The sequence below is a fragment of the Filicampus tigris genome, chromosome 13, assembly GCF_054856515.1.
Source record: "Filicampus tigris isolate MCC_2025a chromosome 13, RoL_Ftig_1.0, whole genome shotgun sequence".
Taxonomy (NCBI): domain Eukaryota; kingdom Metazoa; phylum Chordata; class Actinopteri; order Syngnathiformes; family Syngnathidae; genus Filicampus; species Filicampus tigris.
In genome coordinates this window covers 6,286,631-6,307,379 of record NC_141229.1, presented here as the reverse complement: position 1 = coordinate 6,307,379, position 20,749 = coordinate 6,286,631, and the positions used below count along the sequence as shown (strand labels likewise).

Here is a 20,749-nt window from a genome sequence, read left to right as displayed (position 1 = left end):
AACAGGAAGTTACCAAAATAACACGAGGAACCTCACAAAGAGGACGACTTCTCGGTCAGTGTTGACAAAATACTCAGTAAGTTCAACTCCAACATTTTACTAAAGTTTGGGGACACCTCTGGTTGGTGTCTTACCACTTTGTAGCTGAGTCCACTTAACCTCTGGTCATCATTGTCGGCTGGTCCATTGACTGGATGGATGTTTTTTGTTAAAAAAAGAAAGGGGAAAAATAATACAAAAGTAGCATTGTATTATATAAAGACATAGCATGATAAAATAGAAGGTAAATAAAGAAACTGATTCCATAAAGCCTAATTTTTGTACTTTGGGATAAGCCGGAAGTCACAACAACTGTGTGCCTGCGCTGTATACCTTTAGGGGGCGTGGCCTAGCGAGTGATATCAGTTACATGACCTATGAGCTTGTGAATGCGAATTTTGGCTTACTGCAGCTGCTTGTGTTTGTTGTCAATTTGTATTTCTGTGTTTTACTGTTTGTCTCGTTCAAGAAAATAAAGTTGGGATGCTCAAGTGCAAGTCAAGGTAAGACTATGCATTTTTCATGTATCCTTGCCATAGTAAATCAGTGAATGGACAAGAAGCGGAAGGAACACAAAGTCAGTCAGTCAGTTATCCCCGAAATGGCAAAATAAGAACTCTGAATTTCTTGATGTTACACCAAGTTCAGCTGCCAGTAGCAAAAAATGCAAGTAATTGACTCTTCCACCAAAAATGTTTACAAATGCCTTAATTGATACAAGGAGTTGAAACTGTAACTATACCAGAGACTATGATCCAAAAACAGCTTACTGCCACATCATTTGGAACTCATTTGACAACATTAGCGTTAAGATTAAACAGTTTAAAGATCATTTAATTTTACTGAGATGTACCCAGAATTGGCCATGACACTGGGTAATGTTTTTCTTCTGCTAACAACCCAGCCTAAATTTAGCTCTTCTCCAACATGCAAAGTTTTCTGTCAGTCAAGATGTCTCACTTCAACATAGTTCCTTGGCAACAATGCACTACTTTCCTTTTATGTAAGGCTTTGCTGTCACCTATGGTGATTTAGAAAGAGCAGTAAAAATGTGCTGTGGGTTGTTTTCACGGGGTGGGGGAGCAGTTGGGGGGCGCAAATAGGTGAATTTGTGAACGTCAAACTGCAAATATGTGGGGGGTAAGTGAACTTAATAGTTTTGTAATTGTTTAAGTCCTCTGTAAGACAGGTGATGTTTTACACCTAGCACTGCTCCACTTGCCGCCGATGCCAATCGGCCACTCGAGTGGGCAATATTCCAGCCACTGGTGCCTCTCCGTGTATTTGCCCAGTTTTAAGATAGCAAGCAGGGACTACAAATATTCCAGATCATTTGGTCCAGATTTCGTATTCTTCTATAAGCTTGAATCAACCTATTCCAGTTGAGTGATTGTCAAGGGGCTGCGTGTTGCTTTTGGCATGGACATACACAACTGCATACATTTAGCCAATTTAGCCAAAGAACGCTCCGAGCATTGCAGAGTGAGCTCATGAACATGTGGTCCGGGGTAGTTAAGACCCGCAGTCACGAGCCCGGAGGGACCGCCCGGCTGTGTAAGTCTATACCGATCATATACTTTTAGTGCACAGCAACAACATGTGCAAGAAACATGCTTGCTAAGTGCATGCATGAGCGCTGCGTCAGATACACATAGACAAACACATCAGGTGAAATTGCACTTGTTATGAGGTTGCAGATTAAGATTTATCCCACAGAACCTTTGGAGGGCTGTTTAGATGGTCCGATGCACTTCGACTACTGCAGATATGACATTTTTTTGCGGCAGACGTATGACTTTGATGGTAAATCGGGACTAATTTGACACAAACACACACCCTCAAAGTAGTATTGTGTATTGTGTCCACTAGGAAAGAAGCAAAAATGTCAGATTTTGTTGATAAAAATTTAAACGGAGCCAGATTGACATGCAATTTATTTATATACTATATTTATTCATTTAGTCAATTATCCAAGTCATTTTTTAAATAATTTATTTACCGGCAGTTGATTCTGCTAGTCATTTCTTGTACTTATTTAGTTATTTGTTGAGTTGCTTCGACAAGTTTTTTTGATCTACGCTACTTAAATTTTTTTTAGTCAATTATAGTCGTAATGTTTTATTTATCCAATATACTAGTCATTTTTTGACATATTTAATTTTAATTCATTTATTTTATCTTATATGGACTATACTTGTTATTTTTTGACCAATTTTGTTGTTAGTATAGATGGATGGATTGGTGGATGGATGGATGGATGGATGGATAGATGGATGGATAGATGGATGGATGGATGGATGAGTGGGTCTGTGAATGGATGGATGGATGGATTAGATGGATGATAGATGGATGGATGGATGGATGGATGGACAGTAGGTAGTTCATGCATGGATAAACAAACATTTTCCCATCCAGTACTTACTTTGATTACTTGAGTTCATTGTTCCCACAAGTTACTCACTCAGCCCCATTTGGTTGCTAACCAAAACAGCAGTACCTACCAAACAATGACAATAGTAGAGATTAATTAAAGTGTGGTGTAAATCCATTCCCTGGTTGGTATTAAAGATGATCTTAACTTACATGGAGACAGCGTCTGGTTAGACTCTGACATGTCGTCACTCCGCAACATTGCGTGTGTCCAAAAATGTGTTGCGGCCTTCACTATCTACAGTTGAGTGAATTACATTTTCCTGTGTGTGAGTGTGTGTGCGTGTGTCTGTGTGTGAGAGAGAGAGAGAGGGAGTGAGAGAGAGAGAGAGAGAGAGACAGAGGGAAGGAGAGAAAGAGAGAAAGAGGGGAAGAGATGCATCCTTTAAAGCCCTCAGTGGGCACACTAAGGTGTGACCCCAGTGGTCCGGCCCGCTATACATCACGCTTCTAAAACACTCCTTCAACTCATTCGCATTCACTTTGAAGCGGATCATGGTTCAGTGAGCGAGCGGTCGCTATCCCGCTGCTCAGAGACACTGGGAGAGACAGACAGACAGAACAAGTCAGCATCCAAACTTTATGGTCCTCACGAAAAGGAACAAGCAGCAGATGTCGAGTAGACGAGGTCTTGTTTTTCACGCCACGAAAAAAACAGCCTGCTGTCATTGTTGCAGTTGTGCTGCACTCAGTGACTAATTAAGTGCCTTAGCGATGACATCATGGTCAAGGGGAGTGAAGTGGAAGGTCAATGTAAGTATTTATACAATTGCATATTAGTGGTGTGTGTATGTTTGGTCAGAGAACATTAGTTTCCTCCCTAAATGTGCGTGTAAATACACTTTGACAATCAAACACCTGATGCTACATTACTCCCTTCGCTCTCTGAGCGACTGAGGCAAATCACAGAAAGAGAAACCAACAATAAGGCAACGAGATAATAGATGTATTTTTATGATACATGAATACATTTATACAATTCCGTAGTATATATTATATATCGTCGCTGTCCTGTGAAAAACACTTCTTTTTTCATTTTTACGTTAACGGGTGTCCGTGTTACAGACATCCTATTAACGGGAATTTGGCGTATACGTGTTTTTCACAGGACAGCGACGATATATGTAGTATATATTAAGTTACAGTAAAATATTGTATATCCAATAAAAGACAAATTGATATGTATCACGATACCTGGAGTGCGATACGATTCAAGAATGGTTTAATTTTAAAGTGGAAAGTGGAACGATTTGATTCAATGGGATTTCGATTCAATTTTGTATGGTACTGCTCAGTTCGAGAGGGTATGATGCGATTACTTTTTTGATGACTTTTTTCATAAATATGAATGAATTTGTTAGCACTGTCAAAGTGACATTTTCTTCTAAGATATGCATTATCTCTCCAATAGAAGCTTATTGAATATGTAACTTGATATAGTTTAAAATGGAACGATTCGGTTTGATTCAATGTACTCACATTTTTATAATCAAAACAGATCATCCAATTCAAATCGGTTTTGTTAAATCCCTAAAACATATCAATACATAGACAAATGCTAACATACTTATCTTTGGATGCTTCAGTATAATATGCCACAGTCTCCCTTTTGCTGCACGCTTATCTTGCTGAGCATTTTCTTGCTGTCCTTAGTCTCCTCTCGGATAACATTTGAATAAATGATGACAAATTAGCACACGAACGTCCTCAGCCCTTAACATGGCAGTATTAGACTCCACAGTCTCCCCTTTGTTGCAGCGGTGCATTTTCTTGTTGTCCTCAGTCTCCTCTTCGGTAAAAAATGTGTATATTATAACAAATAATCATGTGCTGTAATCCTTAGTTCTGGGCACCATGTTATTATACTCTGTAGCCCTTAGTCTCCTCTCAAGTGAATTTTGAAGACTTTACAAAAACACACACACACACAATAACATCATTAATCATGGTGTTGCTGTATTTTACTACACAGTCTCCACTTTGCTGCAATGCACTATTCTCTTGTGGTCCCGAGTCTCCTGTTGGATAACATTTCAAGAAATAACAAAAGCATAAACAAATACACTGCGGCATTATTCTCCACAGCATCCACTTCGCTGCAGCTGCCCCGTTTCTCCTCTCAGATAAAATTTGTTGAGGTTTCCCAAAAATAAACATAAAGTCTTGGATGCTGCAGTATTATGCTGCACGGCCTTCACCTCCCCGCAGCTGCCCCCTTTCTTGCTGCCCGCAGTCTCTCTTCAGCTCTTCAGCTTTCACTCAGCTAACAAAACGTGTCGAAGCTCAGGTGATTACCATCTGTGAATGTAGCCATTGTGCCAAATGACCTACATAGCGAATATATATACAAAAAAAGAACAGCAAAGTATTCCAGAGACACATTCTTGAGTATGATGTCAATCCTCATCAATAATAAACATCCACTTCAAGTCCCGCTGACAGGAGGTTGTTGATATGCTCCCCGTACATGAACGCTAACACGGGGGTCTCCCCAACTTTTCCAATCCCAAACCTGACCCTGAGTGTGAACCCCCTTTCCCAGACTGCTACATCAGGCTGCGCCCTGAGGGACGCCCTTGGGAGCCATGTTAGCTAACCTCCCCCACCACCCCACCCCCCACCCCACCCCTTTTGGACTGCAGCTCTCTCACCACCAGGAAGCGGGGGCCTTCTCCCGTGCGTCTCGGGCTGCAACGTTTGACAGCTAATATTTTTCCGGCCAATGCGCGTCGGTAATCCGCACTTCCACACCGGGATCCCGTTACGACCTGTCTTAAGCGAGCCAGCTGTTCAAACAAGGTGATTAATTAAAGGAATTCTGTTTGTATAACAATCCCTGACCTCCTGCGCTTTCTTCAGCGTCTCACGCTCCACCTTCATCATCCTCGTCTCCATCTCGCTTAGTTCCTGCTCCCGTCGGATTATCTATCCAGTCTGACAATTTGTTCAGAGTGCATCCAGCATCCAGAGTGATTAGTCCATATTATAGTCCATATTAGAATAGCATGTTTTAGACAAAATTGTTTTTGATTTTAAAGATGTGGGGGCATTGCCTCAAATCCAATTGTTCCAATACAAATTTTCTCTATTTTAAGATTATGATTTATTTCTCATAACTTAGTTCTCAAAAAATTATGACTTGTGATATTACACTGACTAATATCACACATTTTTCTCAAGGCATTTAACTTTGTATGTGTAATACTCTATTAACTTAACATTACAACATTTTTTCTAATAAAATTATGACTTTTTGCCGCAGTATCATGACTTTATTGCAGCAATGTCTTTTTTTTATGTAATCTTCAATCTTGCAAGATTATGTAGTTTTTTTTGTTGCAAAACATCAGCTAATGAAAGTAAGAACGCCAATTCAGTGATGCTGCTAGAATCGTTCAAGTCAAAATCCAGCCAATCTAGAGCTTTCCCCATTCTCCCTGAGAGCTTCCACATTATCGAGACAAACATGTTGAGTAAAGACTGTACAGCTGGCCGTGTAGAGTGTGTGAGTGCAAACCTGATAGTAGCTGATAGCGAGCGAGGGATGGACCAAGAAAGGAAGTTAACGGATGAGAGGATTTTTTTTTTTATGGCTCTTTGCCTTGTAGCAGGTGAGTCCTGTTCTTGCCAATTCCTCAGAAAGTCAAGCCCCCCACTCCTCCCCTCATTCCCGCCATCTTTTCCATCTTCCGTGAGATTTGCAGGTGCTGGCGATTCATCATGCACTCACACAGATGCCGTAACTCCCAATAGGCGGAGGCGCATGCTAACCTAAACGGTGTTCATGTCTTGTCCTTTGTCTTTCTAGCAACCAAGAACATCTATACTCCCCTTTTGACGCTTTTCCATCAGCACAAGCGGGTACTAGGAACCTCAATATACTATTTGTAGTTTGAGTTCTATCTGCTCAGCTGGGGTTTCTCAATGGTCCTCCATATTGATTGTAACATTTGTAAACATAAACAAACATAACATTCTTATCTCTGAAATCAGCAGTTAAACGCCAGAGTCTCTACTTTGCTGCAGAAGCTGTTTTTACCTGCAGCCCTCAATCTTCTCTTGAGTAAAATTTACCACAGAGAACCTAGTGATCTGATTTGAAATTCCTGTGGGACTTATATACATTCAATCATTGGAAGTCCCCCCCCCACCCCCAAAAAAAGGTGTAGAGTAACAAGGGTTAATAACATGACATAATTGACGAATATTTGTACTACAGTTATTTTTGTGACACATTACTCCCAAGAATGGCAAAAGCAGAGAGGGCTTCAGAACAAGAAAACACAAGCGCAGGCTCGGTGGAAGATGTAAACAGCTGGGGCCGCACCTCGTACACATGAGACAAGCATGCACCCGCTGCTCTCAAACTGCAGTCTTGCGCACAGATGTTTCATCACAGGACACAAAAGAGGCCATAAACCCCCCCCCCTCCGCCAAAAAAACCATTGCACACACGACCTTACATACGCCTTGGAAAGCACTCTCTCCCTAAAAAGCCAACAGGGACTTTTCCAAAGTATTTCTATGAGGAGTCTGGGCTTTGTCCCGGCTTGTGCGGAAGGACTTGGTGAAAGAATCAAAGCTGGGTTCTGGTCAAGAGGCCTCGCTACTTGGTTTACTGAACCATTCCAAATTCTTCCCCACCTGGTTAGTTGGGGTTCTAGGTCAAACACGTGCCTTCCCGCCAGACTGCCTCGATGTGCTGCACTACATTTACTGTAAGTGTACTACCGACGCAGCCGTCTGAGTGTGTGAATGTTGAAATGTGTCAACACATTTCAGTTTTGCAGAGAAGAAGGAGGCCCTGTAGAAAGGACTAAATGCTGAAACCAGAAGTGGGGGACTCGAATCGCACGACTTCACTCGGACTTGGGTTGCCAATTGTTGGCCTTGGGAATTGCTTGACTGAAACTTAAGACTTTAACTTGGTGTTCATGAGGCTTGACTTGACTTAGACTGGAACTACATGACTTGACAAGTCTTCCCTGTTTACATTTGACAATCTGCATAGTGTTCCTGTACCATTTGTTTTGTTGTTGGACGAAGAGTTATTTTGGGAAAAAGAGACTGGAACCATGCAGCGTTTGCAACCCTAAGATAGGAGACACAACAGCCATGGATGCTAACTTCAGTCGTCACTATAAACCCAAAATTAACTAAGCTTCAGGTCGGTTATGAGTTTAATTGAGATGAAAATAATCTAATAGACAGTATGGAGATTGTCTTGAAGACTTCAAAACAGATACAAAGTGAAAAGTGGCTAAAATGCGAATATACTATGTTGTGACTGAGCAAGATTTTATGACTTGGCTCAACTTGCTTGTAATTTGGTGGTGACTCGGCTTGACTTGCTTGACTTTTGCCACAATAACTTGGGACTTGAAACTTGGATCAGACTTGACACATGTGAAACTTACTCCCACATCTGGCTGAAACAACAGGATCAAGTATGGCTTTGACTTGTTGGATGTCACTGCTAGTATAGTGCTACACACAAAGTCGGGTCGATTCCAACTTGAGTGACTCCTGGCAACCAGTCCAAGGTGTAGTCCTACTTTTTACACACAGTCATCTGGGATAGGCTCCAGCTTTTCCCGCAACCCCGAACGGGGCCAGAAGACGGATGGTTGGATAAATCAACCGCAGCTATGATCATGCCGGAAATCAGATCGCCTTGATTGCGGGGAAGGCCGGACGACATTCCTTGCAGGAACACGGCGAACGACAAGAAACATGCTAAACAGTCACAGAAGTCCATGTGTGAGAAGTCCTAATTTGATTTGCCCGTGCCACTCCCCCCACTTTTCGGGACTGATCCAGATCCAGATGCCACATTCTGCACCATCTGAAAGGGATTCGCAATATATGCGGGGAAAGAAAGCATTGCAGTCGTCTGGAGACCACATTTTGTTGGGACATACAAGGGCCTAAGAATTCAGGAGAGAATTAGGTGAAAGAGTTGTCCCTTTGGTACACCGATCGAGGAATGCACTTCAATGCTAATGTGAGCTAACTGCGGTGTTATACTCCACAGTCTCCAATTTACTGCAGTCTGACTACTGTCTTGATGCCTTCAATCTTCTATAGGATAAAATATATCACTTCATCGTGGTGACCCTGTCTTTCTGGGACCCGGTGAGGCAGAGTTCCAAGCGAAACGGAACTCATGCTTTTCCATGATCAAAAACAGGTACTGTACTGCTTGGTAGACGGGTTATGCGCAGCTAACTTCCGCATTTTCCAAACCGGTTGAAACGGTTCCGTTCAGTTCAGATGATTGGTGGAGCCAGGAGACGGGGACAAAGCAACTTTAGAGATATTAAACATTTACTCTGTCTATTTTTGTACCATATGTTTTCAAGAGCTACTAAAGATAGTCATATCTGATGTTTAGGCTTTATTCCTGTTTACATATATGCTGTCATATATGTATGGATTCCGTATTTTCCGTATGAACGGGTCTATTTTCATGTGTAAAGTGCATTATATTTGTGATGCATTATATGTCAAATAATATATTGAAATTGTACTGTATGTTTATTTGATAGATTTACCACTATTATGATATTTCAGACCGGCTCTCACATTCTTTAGTTCGCCATGCAACTACACTGGGGTTGCTTCGAGCAGAGAAGAGGAGGGATCCTCCGACAGACGGAAAAAAAAAAAGATAACATATCGTCGCTGTCCTGTGAAAAACACTTATGTCCATTTTTTTCATTTTTCTTATTTTTACATGAATGGTGTTTCCGCTTTACAGACATCGCATTCATGTGAAAATTAAAACAGTTTCCAAAATTGGACCTACGTGTTTTTTCGCAGGACAGCGACGACATGCACACTTATCTTGGCCAATCTGTTGATGCTGAAGATGCTCGTTCTCATCGTTTGCACCGTTTTTTTGTTCCATGTGAAACATTCATTGCGGCTTTTTTTTGTTTTCCTGTAGTGTAGATGTCGAAGTTTAATATGGATTGGTGAAACTGCTCAACTCGAGCTTAAAAATCTACATTCCAGACTGTTGAGATTCCAGGGAGTTATTAGGTAGGTAACTCAAGCCATAAATCCTTCTCTCCAGCACCACCGGAGTTAGCTTACTTCCACCACAATCCAAGATGGGTGGCATTTCATGCCTACCATGGAATAGTTAGTGCTGCCTTCATGGCCGGTTGGCTCCTAACATGCCAGGGGCTGCCCAAGTTTTCTCTTCGTCCTGTGTATACCGGCAGAAATGAAAGGACGTGATTATAAACAGGCCCACATTCATTTTTTGGCAAAGCGGTGATGTCACAACTTTGCTCGGCCGGCTGCCCAACCGCTTGGAGGAGTGAGCCAAGGGGCAGCAGAGAACATGGACCTGCTTAAGAGTGGGGACACAGGATGACAAACTCGACATGGTTCCACTCGGAAAAAAAATGAATGAGTAAGAAATCATGAGCATTATGGAGAGTATTCAGGTACATGCACAAATTAGGAGGTAAAAGCACATTAACTCGGGGGCAAGTTTTGGCCATTTTATCTGGCAAAAACAAAAATTGTGGCAGTTACCGTCATGCCCCAATCTCCCGGTTCAGGAAGCCTTCCAGACCCTCTCCAGAGGCCATGACAGATACAGAAATGGCAAAAAAGGGTTCCTGGGTTCAGTTTTTGATATATACACAGTATATACTGTATAATATACTTTTCATTGACGGCCCCAAGTAACCACACCGGACACCAGAAAAGGAAGATGAACAGTACCAAACCCTCACCAGGAGTCCCAGTTGAACCCAGAAATGCCCCCCCAAAAAATGCCCTTTTCCTGGGTGTTAATTTTTTGACATTTTGTTTCGCAAAACCACACATTGTGGAAGTTGCAGCCTACTCCCATTTTTGGGTCCACTAGGCCCAGGAGATGTTCCACTCTTCCCCTGTTTTGACTCAGAATTGGCAAAAATGCACTTTTATGGGAGGTTGTCAATTTTTTTTTTTGCCATTTAGTCTCAAGATTTTGCGAACTTTTTTTTAATGAAGAATCATCCGGAGGTACATAAAAATGTGAGCTGGTGGAAAACATGTTGAGCTGGACGCGTTCCTTCATCCCGGCCAATCTCTGGCTGCACCTGTGATGACAACCCCTTGTGTGCACTCCATTGATTGTGTAACCTGGAATGAGCCTGGAGAAAGGTTGGGAATTGGGGGTCGGATGATGTAAAGCTTCCCTCAACTTGTAAATCCACGACAAGACCCAGAAAGTCACCCCTCCGCTCTGTCCTTCGGCAGGGCACGGAGGGGCCGAGGGAGAATGAATTCAATGCACCCCGCCTCCCTTTGCTCCGTAGCCTCAACCCCAAACTCACCCTCACGATGCCCCCCACCCCACCCTCAAGCCCCGATCACCATTCCGCACAAGTGTGTTGTTTCAAATCATAATAGTAACCAGACTGTAATCACATTATTGCACACATGGTGATTTTTTGACAAGTGGTGGGAGTCATGTGCTGAGGCTTTGGCAGGGTTCGCACACCACTCTCCCAGCTGTGAGCTCAGACGCCCCCTACCCTACGCTCTCCCCCCACTCCACTCCGCACACACACTACTACAACCATGTCTCAAATTGCTTTGTTCCACTGTAACCTGCGTGCATCTGCGCCCCGGCCTAATTTAGATCAGACTTTTGTTCCGACACTTAGCGCTGCGTATTTACATTTGCCCCCGCCAACCACCCGATCTTGACAAGAGAGAGCCCTAATGCATGCGGCATACATGTTACAACAGTGCCTCATGACATCTTGAAGACAAGCTGTTGTTTGTTAGCAACCAGGACAAGAGTCTATAAATAGGCCGCGCGTACAGACTGTAAACAAGCTAACAGGGTGGTCAAATGCACAAACGTCTTGCCCTCAGAACACATCATGGAAATACCCATCGATGTCCGCGCAACCCGCCTCGTAGTTCATCTCAAAAAAGGATGGATGATTAGTGATTCTGCAGGTGGGCCGCAGTCAAGACCACTTAAAGTCCAAACACGAGTGAGGTCGAGGCCAAAGAATGTTACAGTCAGCCACCTCGTGTCATATGTTCTTGTACTACACGGTTCAACCTTGTCGGATCTTTGACTCTTCACCCCAAACCAAAGCCAACCCCCACCTAATACGCCAGCGATGATTGAGCTTGTCACAGAACCCCGCTAGCGAATGATTCACGTTCAAATGTGTGAAATACAAAAATATTCATACAGTTGCTAGTTGACATCCAATGACTTCGATTTTTGGTGGACCCAGAGATTTTTCTCTCCAGGCACTTTGTCTTGCAAATTGGTCAAATTTGGAAGTTACCATCATGCCCCTTACTTTTTGGACCTTAGAAAAACATCCACATCATGGATGTACATTTTTGATCATACATTTAGGTAGAGACCTGTCATGAAATAAGCCCCAAAAAGTTTGGGGTACACTTTGGTGTCCAGTAGGTAAAAAAAAATATTTTTTTTTTTATTTGTATTGTTGAGCCATTTCGGAGTCCAGCTGGGGTCCCAGATGTGGGTGCGAAAGGTTTCCCTGACCTATGGACCTTTCTTGGACCTAGTGGACTGCAAAATTTTATAAAAAGGTCCACGTGTTAAGTCCTGGCACCCCATACTAAAGTCCAGTAGCCATGCCCATGTCGCAGTAATTGAGTACCCATTCCCCAGTCTATGTAACTATCATGTAGCCAAATCGGGGTTCAGTATTTTCATTTGCCTTTGTCCGAATAGGGTGCGGGTTCCTGTGACTGTATGTCTTCATCATAAATATAAACCCACTTCATGTAACTCATAACAATCCCCTTCGCAAGTGTGATGTAATTAAACAATATGAGCTGATGGCCCACATTGCGCAAATCTTTCATCAGCGGCCCGGGATTGTACGCTGGCGGGAATGGATTACACAAAATCTGACAAACATCGTGTTTTCATGTAGAGGACACTGAGATGGTTCAGTAATTTATGAGTGTTGTAAACAAACAACAGCTTTTCTAAAACTTAAAGTAGAGTCGGGCTCGTAGGGGAGGAAAAACTTGGCCTAATGTAATTATACTGGCCACAATTATGTCATCAACAATGGGAATTTAATCATTTGTACAAACAAACACGCTATTTCCCGCGCGCAGTTGGAAAACCGATAAATGAGACACCGATGGAGTACTCTGACAAATCTGCAGGTTAGCACTCATGCACGGTGGTCCTAACATCAGATAATACTCCAGGAATCCCCGGAATGGTTTTGTTTCACGTTCCTCCGGGGGCGGGAAGAAAAAAAAAAAACAATTGTGACAATCCTTGGAAATACGATGCTTCTTTTTTGAGGAGTGAAAACATCGCTTCATCAAATGTTTAAGAGGCAAAACCAGATAGCGACACGTCTGCGGTGCAGACGTTATCTCCTCTCCGACATGCTGGATGTGTGGGAGAGGGCCCGACGGGACAAAAACAAGTTGAAAAGAACATCCAAGCACGCATGCAGGTATCCTTCCTGCGAGCCATGTCATTAAAATATGACGACAGGTGATTGTGTAGTCCAAAATTCACAACATGTTAATGACAATAATAATAACTACAGAATGTAATTTGAGAAATACGTGACGACATCACGTATGCTCTTTTCCACGAGTTACAACATCACAACAAAATGATAAAAACTACAGAATGCAATGACTAGAAATGCATGAAGTATGTATGTGTGCTCAAGTCACAATGATAATTATCATAATTTGAGAATCTACTGTACGCATGAGCTCTTTTCCACAATGAATAACGTTATAATAACTACTGTAAAATCACATGAATAGCACTCTTGTTTTTGAAAAAAAAAAATGTTAAAAGATCCCAAATCGAGGGGGGTCAATCGAGGGGGTTAATAATCAACGAAACATTTTCACATTGTTTAGATGTTCACCGGTAGGCAGTTCCTAGGGGGGGGAAAAATGGAATCACTGATTTATGCCGCACACAACATAACATATACCTCACATACTGTAATTAAAAGTACAGCATTTAAAAGCAGTTAAAGGGATTTAAAAGTAAGTAAAATCAAAAATCTAACTAAAATGACTAAAGTACATAGAGTGCAAGAACAACATTTTCAAAAACATGATTTTAAAAATACTTTGACGGACCTAAATCATAGGTATGGGAAAAGAGAATTGTTTTTAAGATGGATTTAAACGCATTTACACTCCCTTGGTATGTTTTGAATCTTTATTCATTCATGTTATCCACTCTGATAATAAAAAAAAACAGCAAATCTTTTTATGTGATGAAAAAGATGTGAAGACGCGAACATGTGCCATTTTTCACAATTTATAATATTACAATAATAGCTACTAAAAATTGTGCTCTTTTCCACAATTACCAAATTTTAAATTAGAATATTAACTACAGAATGCGCTGAAAAAATGTATGAATGACATTTCAATCCTCCGCATGGAAAAAATAATAACTAGAGAATGCTTTATGATGCGCACTGTTTGACGCTACTGCAAGGGATTGGGCATGATTTCCCGTAGGAGTTGTTTTTGCTTGTTGTCGTTCATCTGAATTAAAACATAAAAGACAAGCCTAAAAATTAAAGACAATAGCTGCACTTGGTGAGGGCAACATGTGTTTCTTTGCTTTTTCCTATTTGCCTGTTTTGCATTTGTGGCTGCATTTGTTTCAGAGCCAGGAGAGGGTATGCCAGGCCTCGGTTAGGACGCAGGCTATAATTTCTACTTGCTTTGATCATGCGTGTGTGTGTGTGTTTTGATTCCAAAATGTATGCGAGCGCGTACGGTATACTGTGATACCTAAAGGTTACACGAACAGTTAAAGTCAGTGTATGGACTAAATTACAGTGCGGCTGAGCTCTGACGTCGCCGTGGAGATTGTATCAACAACGTAGGCCTTGACAAAGGAAGCCATTGTGGCACGTTGCACAGGTGGTGGTGATTTTTTGCATCTGTTTACCGTCGCGTGCACTGACTTTTTCATCACGACGGCCACGCGTGCGTCTAACTTGAACCCTTCTGAACTTAATGCCACTCTGTCATTGAGGTTGAATAGCAAAAATAAAAATGGGAGAACACACCCTCATCACTCTCGTCCAGATGGGACGTTCCTCTTCCTGTCTGTTAGAATGTTGGATGTTTTGGGAAAGGCTGTACAGTGGTGCATTGCGATATGAGTTTAAATCATTCCAGTGACCAAGCTTGGATTTCAAAACACTCATGATGAAGTTGAGGCCTGGCCTGGTGAATGACGTGGATGTCCGTAGGGCTGGTCAATTCATTGAAATTTAATCGTGATTTTTTATTTTTCATTTTGGCTTCTCACGATCATAAAAACATTGTAATTGAAGAAAAACGGTTCATGTGTCGAGCGGCGCGATGAAGTTCCAACGTTGTGAAAGCGCCCTGAATGCACTGTGTTGCTTATGTAGCAAGCGTGTGACACATTATTTTGCCCTCACGGCCATCACGCCAACTTATTTCTAGCGGTGACTGAATCTGCAGTAACATTAGTTCGTGTGGTACAATGATCACTGTGAACCTACAAAGGCAGAGATTTTGCTTCGTAAACAAACGATTTCAAGTTCTCGGAATAATCGTTTCGGTACCTTCTTGATTCCATCATGTAGTTGTACCTAATTGAATGTGCAGGGGTCAAGGGGGTTTGCCAGTTGAGTAGGGATGTTGAAGGTGGGCCAGTTTTCTCCACATGGTCGTACAGGGTTTCAAAAGTTTGAGAAAGTCTTCATTAGATTGTGCAGGTGTACCCGTGAGTGTATATAGAAGGAATTTTAATGTCTTGTTTTGGCATCGACTCACTGGAAAACAACATAAAAAGCTAGCTTAGTTGAAAGTCATTCACCTGCATGTGACCTTGCTGCGGTCTTACTATCTCCAATAAGGAGCAGTCTTCATATTAATGTCATGAATTAGAGGCCTTTGTCATAATGGTTAAGTAAAAAAAAAAAAAAAAAGGGGTCTATGAGAAGCCTGCATGAGGTTGCAGTGAGTTCAGGCTCCCCGCCAAGTGACAGTACACAGACTGAACCTTTAACAGGGACCATCAAAGGCAGGTCAATTAAGGAAGCGGACACTTAACGAGAACCTTTGAGTTGCGGGAAAATACGGGAAACCTCATCCGGGTGACTCACTGACAAAAAGTGACTCAAATGCGCTAATCCACTCGAATGGCAGAACTCTGCTGGGAAGCTACTGCTAAAGTAGCCTTGTAGTAGCATAGGTTTCGTCAACTGAAAACAGGCCCCCATGCCCCAAACAAACACGACCAGTCATGACATTTATTGGATGCAAGCGGATACGTGGCCCCAATGAGAAGATGAAGGCTAAGAAACACTCTGTAATGAGCGTTACGCATCACTTTTTTCTCTGGGTGTTTCGCGATTTTATTTGACGGTATGCGCCACCACCAGAGAGAGAGGATGTGGTCATTTTGACCTCCTTGGGATGGACAGCGGTACCTTCAGATACGAGTAACGCAACTTCTGAGTGTTGTTGTTTTTTCAGATACAAGCCGTCGAAAAGCCGATACGAGCGCTTTGTGGTGGCAGGTGACTCAACTCACTTCACAACTAGTGACAGTTTGGCCGTTATAATTGTCAAATATTCTTCAGAAAAGAGGCTTCAAGCTGTGTATTGCTACTCCCAGCTGAAGACGACTGTCAACATAAACAAAACAAAGAGAACGTTGTGAATTTGAGGAAACAACATAGCCTCCTCTACCTAAATGCTAACAATAGGAAATTCCATAGACACACTGGCTAACTAGCTAATTAGCATCTACGTGGCGGTGTTGTTACCCTTTCAGCGGCAGAGATCTGAACACAAATGTTGTTAGAACATATGTAGACAGACCACACACAATACTCACATTCATATATTCTTAATGCTTTGCGAAGAATGACTAAAACTTGAAGCAAGCACAATTTGCCAAAATACGCACAACACACTCAGGATGGGCAGGACAGACACCATCCACTTCCTCTCAGCACCCACTTTTGTAGGTTAAATTTAAGATAAGTTTGAGCACCTGTAAGTCATGGTACTACTGTACTGTGCTACCATCATGTTTGAGTCATTTAAAGGAAGTCACCCCAAACATATTTTTCCTAGAATATGTTCTATGCAAGCCCACTAGTTGAAATAAGGCATTCTGATAAATATTGCGTTTGTGGAATAAAAATAAATCCACCCGTTTTCAGCCATCTCTGGGGGCGGCCATTTTGTCACTTATGTCGACTGAAAATGACATCACAACTACTCAGGGCTCAAGTAATGACCAATCACGGCTGACCTGTTTTCTGAATCTGAGCCGTGATTGGTCGTTGTGAGCAGTTGGGATGTAATTTTTATAATATTTATCATAATGCCGTGTTTCAACTAGTGGGCCTGCTGGGAACATATTCTTGTAAAAAATATGTTTGGGTTGATTTCCGCTTTAAAGAAGTTTAAGTGTTGTAAAACCCAAATAACGTTTCGGCTTCATATCTATACTGGGCTCCCTGTGCCCAGTATCTCCAATCTAGCAAGCTGGGCAACACGACGTGCTGTCTGATCTCGTGCCGGCGTCGGACCCGCATGCCAACATATCTGCTGACCAGGGTCCAGATAGCGGCCGGCGAGCTGTGAAACCCCACGCTTGGCAGGATGCAGGCCCCGCGGAGATAAGTCGCCCGTGTGCCCATTGAAGCATCTGAAAATAAAAAAACAGATGAAAACACCGACTGATTGCGAGACTGGACGCGTCGAGAAAATGCCAAAAACAAGCTGGATGAAAGAGGAGGCATTCACCTTTGATTTGTCCAACTAAGTCTTGAGCCTTTCACAAAAGCGTTCCAACACCACACGGAACACTCGTCACCGCTAATCCGCCATTGAAGGAAGAGTCCGATCTCAATCTGATGTTGTCACGTAACGGTCTTTACAGTCTACTGGCAAAAATGTCAGCGTTTTCAAAAAGAATCAACAGCCTGCCTGCCGCGGGGATGTCAACCTTGCGGGTGTCGTGATAAGAAGCAGTGTCGCAAACTCGCCGAGCTGTCGCACGAGAGATTTTTGTTTGCTTAATAGTGTTGTCGAGAGATTGCTTGTCTCCTCGAACGATCTGTGGACACTCATCACTGCTTTTGTTTTTTGGAGGGTTTGTGGGACAAACTAAAACTAACAGTGATTAAAATGAACTACAATGAACCTGAAATGCATGTTTTTGGATTGTTGGAGGAAGAACCTAGAGGTAATTCACGCAGTGCAAACTCTACACAGAAAGGCCAAGACTTGAAGTTCCAACAGAGAGGCAGGCATGCTAACCACTTTTCACCGTGCTGCCAATAATAAACACACACCCACGCACATATCTCCGATTCAGGAACTAGAGAAACTTAGCTTCAGTGACGTTTTTGGAATTGCCACTACTTCTGGTCCCGCCTCACGTTGGTGGTCCGGGTCCGAGAGGAAGATAAAAACGGGAAGGAAACAGCGAAAGAGAAAGAAAAATAGTTTGGCCCTGGCTGATTTGCCTCAGCTGCAGATGTGGTCATAAAGAAGGGAGGGGAGAAAAAAAAAATCTCTATAAAGTTATAATTATCCACATGAATGCAGCTGAGCATATTCTGTAAAAAGACACACACACTGGAGCATATACTGTACTTTAGTCTAGTGGTTCTCAAACTTTTTTACACCAAGTACCACCTAAAAGAATTCTTAACTCCCAAGCATAGAACAATAAAAAAGATATTTAAATAATGACTCAGCTCGAATGTATGACACATAAAAGTACAAACTGTTCTGAAATATATGTCCAGTTTTGAAATTGAGTGCAAATGTATTGTGCAGTGGAACCTAAGTTTTCTTGATGAATCCGTTACATTCTTTCAAATGTCAGGCCATTAAAACAAAAGCATTCCAATATCATAAAAGTTTCACCACTCTTTCTTTTGGCCCAATGGTGGCTTATTTAGGAGTCACACTCACACAATTTTGTGCTTTTTTTATTGAGTGTGTTGGCTAAATAAGAAAATGTGCATTATTATATTGTTTGATTTTATTTTGAAGGTCTGACGTTTGACAGGATGTGTGACGCCGATGTTGCCAAAATTTGCCGGGGTGTCGCCAAGCAGGCTTTATTGCCTTGGGTTGTGAATAAATGCTCGAATTGCGTAATGCGCCTTGAACACAACTTTCGAAATGCTTCGACTGGATGTGCATCGATTCCGGCCAAACCAAGTGGATGTACAAAAACTGTGACAAAATTGTCAGGGGAATAAAATGGTTGAAATGGGCTTACAAAAACTGAGGTTCCACTGAAAAAAAAAAAAGATGAAGTCACTGTAACATTATGCACGGTTTGAGTGTTTAATTCAGTGATTTACACGTGTACCAAATTATGCCATTCACCGGGTCGACCTTTTTACCTCCTTACTTTCCATTCAAATGATTCCAATTTAAATTGATGAAGTCCACTAAATCGCAGACCATAAACCAGGAGATCCAGCCATCCGGTTTTGGCAGAGCGCGTTCCACAGTTGGGTCGAAATGTGTTCACCATTGTATGCCGACAACTGGTTTGTATCAGCTCAGTTTACTTAACAGTATATTTCCCCACGGGACATGTAGAGAGATAACTAAATAAACCTTTCAAGGCAGAAATGTTTCCCAGGTGGGTATTTTACTGAGCTATATTTGGTATTCGATGTAACGTTCGTCATTCAAACATCGCCTCTCAGGTGGCGCGCTTCCTCTGGTTAATGGCGGGAATTCTTCTTTCATGTCGCAAGTGCCTTTTCGTTTTTACGGCCTCCGGGAGAGTGGCCCGGCTCGGCCGAGGCTCGCAAAAAAAATTGGGATTAAACGAAGGGTGGGTGGGGGGGACAGGCGGTGTGCCAAATCTGTTTCGATTCTTGGATTACTCTCATTTTTTTAGATAATGTTTGCATGATTACTGGCTGTAAATGTGCTTTGTTTTATCTTTGAAATAATCAGCAGCTCTAAAACGCAGTGACACTTATACGCAGAGTTGTCACGCGATTGATTTTTGTCTGCTTAAAAAGGGTGGTTGTGGGATTTTTTTGTGCGTCCTCGGATGATCTGATGACTGGTTTTGATTGTAGGAGGGAGTGTGGGACAGGGGGTGCGCCAACTGTAACATGATTTTTGCGCGTGTTTTGATCATGTTTCCAATATTATTGGAGATAAATATGCTTTGTTTTTGTTTTTTAAAGGGTGCGTGTTGTTTCGTTAGTCGTTTCTTGTTCAACCCTAAATAGACTGTGACTGAACATTTTTAGGGGGTGCATTTGTGTCGCTTTTTTGAAAGTTTGTGTGCGGGCGAGATGGAGTGCGTCAACTCGATTGAATCAAGACATTTTAAAGTAATTTTGTCGCGCACTTTGATCATGTTATTGGCTATAAATAGCATTTGATTCCGCTTTTTTTAGGGTGTGTGCAGGAGCGCTATCAGACTGTTTCATGGCGTGTGTGACTTCAAAGGTTTTTACGGCCACCAGGAGAGTGGCCCAACTCCGCGGAGGCTCGCAAAAACTGATTAAACAGAGGGTGAGGAACAGGGAGGAGTGGCGAGCAGCCTCTCCCCTGTCGTCACTTTGTTGTCCCAGCTGCAGACTCCGAGCGACCGCAGCGCGGTGGTGCGTCCCTTCTTTTCACGTGATAAGAATTCTTCGAGCTCAAGAGGTACAGCCCACACTGACTTGACGCGTGGCGTCCGTGGTGGATTCATCTCATTATTTCCTACCAGCCCATTCAACCAATTACGGTGCCCCTGTGATGATGTTATGTTGTGACCAGTGTTCTAATAGTTTGGGATTTTTCATTCTGGTTATTTTTTCTTTCATTTTGACTTTTGTTTTTTTTTAATTCAGTTTTAATTCATTTTAAGAGCAGGTTTGTTAGTTTTTATTGGTTTTTATTTTTTGAAAATGCTTCCTTCTAGTTTAGTTTTTATTAGTATAAATTTGATTTTCTTTTATTTATTTTTTTTAATTTATATATGCGATATTTGTTAAGTGCAAGGTTTGAAAAAAGGTCACCAAAGCAAATTACAACCCTCAAATGTCAGTTTGACCTTTCTTATTTTGTGCGGACGTAAAGTGCTGTAATATTGAAATAAATACATGTAAAATGAACCCTGAAAGCCCATGTATATTATTTGACAAGATGAAAATAAGGGCCTTTTTTTCACTGATTATAGTTGGTTTTATATACGTAAGATGTGGTTTGTTAGTTTTGTTTTTGTTAAGTGTTT

At 42.0% G+C, this 20,749-nt stretch overlaps 1 long non-coding RNA gene across 1 annotated transcript; it reads left to right on the top strand.

The window, feature by feature from the left end:
- The first annotated feature begins 23 nt into the window (after nucleotides 1-23).
- On the top strand, nucleotides 24-20,535 carry LOC147137374 (uncharacterized). Its single transcript, XR_015089355.1, has 3 exons — nucleotides 24-76; nucleotides 509-542; nucleotides 19,926-20,535. It is a non-coding gene; the product is annotated as an uncharacterized LOC147137374 (long non-coding RNA).
- Nucleotides 20,536-20,749: the final 214 nt, after the last annotated feature.